A 6,000-nucleotide genomic window follows, 5' to 3' on the forward strand; every position below is an offset into this window, starting at 1 on the left:
TTGACACCGTTTTTAACCTATTTTTTTATGTGCAACCCAAATCAATATCCTTACCCTGATAAGACCATGTATAGTCATAATGCCTCTCCGTTGTCAATTTACACTATGTGACGTTCAATCAGCTTTTCCAGTTTTTGCAAAAAGGGGGTGTAGTCAAAATGCCCCTCTCTAGGCATTTTACGTCATGTGGCGCCCAGTCAATTTTTCCACCATTTATTTTTATATTTTTTAATAATTAAAATTTAATAAAAAAATAAATTAATAAAAAAATGACATTAAAATTAAAAATATAAACTACAAAAGAAAACCAAAAAAAACATAAAATTGCTTAAAACAAATAAAAAATACTCAAGGTCGTATTTTTTGTAAATTTAATTTCTTCTCTTTTCGGCCAGACGTTTAAATTCTCGGGTCGGATTTGGGGAGGCCTCTCCTTAAAACCTTAAGGTCGGTGAAAATTTGCCTCACTAAAATAACGCCGGCCAATCTTTTTATTGACTTGAAGACCTTCATAACCAAGGTCGCGCATATCTTGGAGTCGACAGTTGATTTCTTCGAACTGTCATGCCATCGACACACTCGTTGACGATGACCCGAATTTTCCCCCTTGCCTTGCTTCTCCTACACGTCGGTCAAGGAATCTTAAAGGCATTCTCAACGGCATGCTCGACATCATCATCATCGTTTAAGCTGTTACGAGCATCGGACCTCGGTGTCTCTGTATCAACTGAAGACGTGGTCTTAGACCCTTTTGATGGCCTTTGACTTCCGGAGGCTATGGTGGTTACTGGGCACCACTTAGGGTGAAACTTCAGACGATTCCAACAACCCATGTAGTGGAAGGTCCCCGACCTACTTTGAAACTCTATCAAAGACTTTTCAATGATATCTGCATCACTGACACCAGGGGCGGACCCACATAGTGTGGATCGGGGTCCCGGGACACCAATGTTTTTTAAAAATTTATTAGAAGTGGTATATTAAATTTTTTGAGGACCCCATAAGATTTAATACTTGGAACCCATACTATTAATGTTGATGTGGTCTGGTGGAAAGTCCTTTGTTTTATCTTTGAAAGGTCATGGGTTCAAGTCTTACAAGGCTCAGTTTTTGGTTTTTTGTGTTAATTTTTAGTGTTAATCAATCATTTGATTGCTAATGTTGCAATGATAACTTTGGAAACATTCAAACACCTCTAAAATACATATCATTGTTTTCAACTTTATGCATGGTTTTCTTTAGAAACATTCAAACACTTTAAAATATCAGTTTTATTTTTCACTAGTTTAAGTTAATGGTTTTCAACACATGCTTATGAAAGGGTGGATCTAGGTTCTATCTCAAAAATGTTTAAGAAAGGGAAAACAAAGTGTTTATGTGTCAACCCGACCCATTTTGACCCGTTCAGGTAGTGATGATTGAAAAGAAAGTTTTATTATGATATTGTTTTTTATTATGTTCTTCGCCTCGACCCGACCTGAACAACGACCGACCCGAAAAATTTGAACACCGAAAATATGGGACCCTATTGACAAAAAATCCTGGGTCCGCCACTGACTGACACCAGTACCCTACAACTTTCTATTCCGGGCGTAAACTGAATGAAAAAGTTGACATCTCGAGTTTATGTTGGTCCATTTTGACATTGTTGAATCTTTTTTGCGACGCAAGTCTCCTCCAATTTCTTTGAAGATCCCCAAATTTTTTTTTCCAAAAAACGCCGGACGCTTGATAGTTGGCTACAAAAGATAGTTAAATAAATATTAATACAAAGTTAATATTATTTTTCAACAAAAAAATAATAAATAAAACAATAAGAATAATATTAAACACTTACAACATTCAGGATCTTCCAATACCGCTAGCCACGCCCGTGCAAGGTATTCACACTCGTCCGATAACCATTCTATAGTTTTTTTTAGCCCGAGGTTCGCCGAGGGGTTTCTTTGTGTGTTTTCTCTCACGTGAGCCTCCGCCTTATTTACGTTGGCTCGAACCGGCACGAGTCTTCGAATCGGGTTGTGTCTCCGGTACCGTCTCTTCTTTATCTTGTTCGAAACCGGCCATCATGCTCGGATTTTGGAAACCAACCATCATGTTCGGTGATGGAAAACTGGAACCAAGCAGATGCATGTATGCCCTCATGCTCGGGTCATTATTAACACCGACCGGGTATGGATATTGAGGGGTCGGCTGGGTGGTGCTCGGTTGTCGATTATTTGGGTCAGGAATGTTTGAGTCGGGTTGTTGGGAGTATTGACTGAAACCGAATATAGAATTGTTTAATTGATTCGTATTGTGGGTAGAAAATGATGGCGCACGAGAAATTGAAAGATGACGAACATGTTGAAGTAGGTGGTTTATATTAATAAAAAAGATGTATTTTTTAATATTATTGTTGTTCAATGGTATGGTTTTTTAAAAAGTGTGCCACATGCACCAACGTTATCTAGGAAACGCTGGTAAAAAAATCCAACCCAAAATGCCCGGGGGGCGGTATTGTTGACCCAAAACGCCGAAAAAATCCACAACTACGGGTGGTATCTATCAAATCATATGCGAGTTTTTGAGCAGCCCAATTTCTAATTTACATCCACTTCACTATAGAATAACAATACTAGTGATGTATATAGCAACAAATAGATACCGACTTTTTGAAAAGAAAAAAAATTATAACCGATTCGCTTTTCTAAATACTGATCATAATCAGTCACGTCTGAAAATTAAATGTTGAAAGGGTAGTCTCTTGTCCACTAAGAACAAATTGCCAAAACTCATCGATCAGTTGTGTCAACGACATTATAAATGAGTTCAATAAGGCAAACAACTAATAATTGATAAATCTAATTAAAGAATTAATTTGATAGAAACAAATAAATAAAATAATATCTTACTAACCAGCTGAATTTTTTAGCTGTAGAAATGAACACAAAAGTTAGATTTATCACAATACTGTAAATGAGATGTTTTTGAAACTTTAGGTTTTGTGTTGAAACAAATTAATTGATACCTTAAACTAGAATATAGTGATGAAATGATCTCTCTTTTAGTGATATACTCTAAATTTACTTCTATATTGTGTAAAGCTAATAAAATGAAGGGGGTGGGGGTGGGTAGAGAAGTAAAAACTTTGTTTTCCGAAAGTGATGTGTGTCATACTAATTTCATTGTCAAAAGTAAAATGGCTGTCTTTGGGTTCTAGTGAAACAAATTTTTATTTTTATTTTTTAAGTGATTTTATTAAACTAGATTGCGCTGCCATGGATTCGGATAAAACACAAGTTTTAATTACATGTAAGTGAACTAAAAATTATTTCTATAGCCTACATCATTTTTTTTAACAACCAACACTCCTAATCCTATAAAGAGTATTAAAACATCTCCATTTCAAAACTCGAGCCCATAACCTTTCCATAAAGAAAATCATTAAGGAAACCTCTATCATAACCACCCCACCAAAGTGATGATAGCCTCTTGCTACATCTAATCCATGTAGGCATTTTAGTAGCAAAAGAGAAAATCATTAAAATAGGCAAAATTGACTAAGAAATTAATAAAATAAACAAGCTTTTGTAACCTAACCAATTTAGGCACCATCACCTAATATTCATTCGCTAAGCCTCTTTGGGCTTCACTGGACATCAAGGGAGCCTCGTAGGTTTTACAAACAAAATGAGTTGGCATATCATATAACATGTGTCATATACAAGCTATGCAAGCTAAATATCAAGCCCATCTTCCAAGTCGGCTACATATACGACGGCTAGGCTACAATGGTGCCAGACAAAGCTGGTTAAGCCACGAAGTTGCCTAACCATTCAGGATCCATTGATGCCTAACGCTCAACACCTTAAAAGCTCGATCGATTCTCAAAATGGTTAGGCTCCATTGGTGCGTGGCATTCAATATTTAGGTTGAAATATTGGTGCCAAGGATTTGGGCTATAGATGTGTCTAGTTTCAACGCCTATGCTATAATGGTGTCCGACTAGGTGAGCTAGAGAGGTGTCTGACTTCAATGCCTATGCTGAAATGGTGCACAAATTGTGCCTCCAAAGGTGGCTAACTTCAATGTAATGGCTCCCAGCTTGTTCGGCTCCATAGGTGCTTGACTTCATTGCCTAGGTTGAAATGGTGCTCCATTTCCATTAGCGTGTCATCTACCCCATTTTGTGTTTATAAAATTAGGGTTTTTAAATGCTCCATCTTTAAGGATAGGGTGATATCGAATGTGAGGACGGTGTTCCTGCATCTACCTTTGTGTCAAATCACTTTTTCATGTCGCTAGGCCATCCTCTTCACCCCGTCACTTTTTTTTTCCTTCTATGCTTCAAGACCTTTCCATTTATTCATTTAGACCAAGTGTTGTGGAGAGGTGATGAGGCGCCACTCCCTACCACCTCATCCACTTTAACCCCTCAAACCATTACACTAACAAGAATGAGGGCAACACCCCCCTCCCCCTCTTCTCGGCTTCACGGAATTATAATGGCACCTGCCTCACCCCAATATCACCATCATTACGTAACTGAACGGTTTTCTATTTATCCAACCATCACCATGATTAACTAACTCCATCATTACATTTGTTTATTTAGGTTGGTTAGTTAATAGTTAAAGTCCACTGCCTACATGATAATAAAGTAACGCTTTAACTAAATAAACCACTAACATAGAGTCTTGCGGCCAGTGGCGGATTTAGAAAAAAATCTCAGGGGTAACGTTCAAAAAATATTTTTTTACCGTATTTTGTTTATGAAAGCTTGAAACCGTATTTTTACAATGTAAATGAAACAAAAATAGAAACATGATACATAGGGTACAAATTTCTCTTATTCGGTTTTTGAAATCTTGAAATCGAGCCATTACACCATGCTCTTTTATTTTATTGAACGTTTCTCTTTCGACTACATAAAAGCATTGTTCAAATACTCATCACCAATTCGCTTACGCAAACCTGTATTGATAAGTTTCATTTTAGAAAAGCATATTTCAACGGTTGCGTTTGCAATCAGTAGAATCAGCGCTAGCTTCAATATTTGATAAATATAAAAGAAAAGGTGATGTGCTTCCTGGTTTCCACCATTACATAAGCAAGGTCACACATTCACCCAATTTCAAAAATTTATCTTCCTTTAAAGTGTGATAAAATGTCGTACGATCACCCGAAATACACCATCTTTCTTCATTACTAAAATTATTCGGATACATTTCCGAAAATGCCACTATCTTAGATATGTCAAACTTGGAAAACGAATCTCAAGATTTAAACCAGGCATATTTTCAAGCAAACTATAGTTAAGGCCTCACTAAATTTATTTCCAAGTTATTGAATTTGTATATCCAAAACCGTATTAAAAATATCAACCTAAAAATGATGATTATGTTGAGCCTGCTTCTGTTTGAAGTTTCTCGTTCAAAAAAAGAAAAAAAGGTTAATGGTTTCTATTTGCTTTGAGCTATAAACTTTTTTTGGCTTTATTTGATTTGAACTTTTAAAAAATGACGTTTCTGTTGAGTTTGTTTCTGTTTAATGTTTCTCGTTCAAACAAAAGAAAAAAAATTAGTTGTTTTTATTTGCTTTGAACTATAAATTTGTTTGGGCTTTATTTAATTTGAACTTTTAAATTGGTTGGTCTTTAAACAAATAGTGGTAACGTAATATTTTTTTCAGGGGTAACGAAATACGAAAACCGGCCCAAAAAAAATAAATTTACAACGCCGACAAAAAGTTGAGGGGTAGCGGATACTACCCCTACTTATGAAGTAGGTCCGCCACTGCTTGCGGCATTCCCGTCCATACCGCTTGCATGCCAACTGTTAACACTAAAAAACAAGTTCAGAAAAATAAATATTACACCATAGTAAAATCTTGTGAAAAACGTTAAAACTCGTTCTTTTGTAAGCATTTCATAGTGTGTAAAAACGAATTTGCATGTGAATGTACTTTCTGAGTTTTAGTGTTGCTCACGTGACCTAGCTTCACTCACATAAAAAAGAA

The sequence above is a fragment of the Bidens hawaiensis genome, unplaced genomic scaffold, assembly GCF_021521415.1.
Source record: "Bidens hawaiensis isolate Kalapana, Puna unplaced genomic scaffold, B.hawaiensis_p1.1 tig00009577_1, whole genome shotgun sequence".
NCBI classification, from domain to species: Eukaryota; Viridiplantae; Streptophyta; class Magnoliopsida; order Asterales; family Asteraceae; genus Bidens; species Bidens hawaiensis.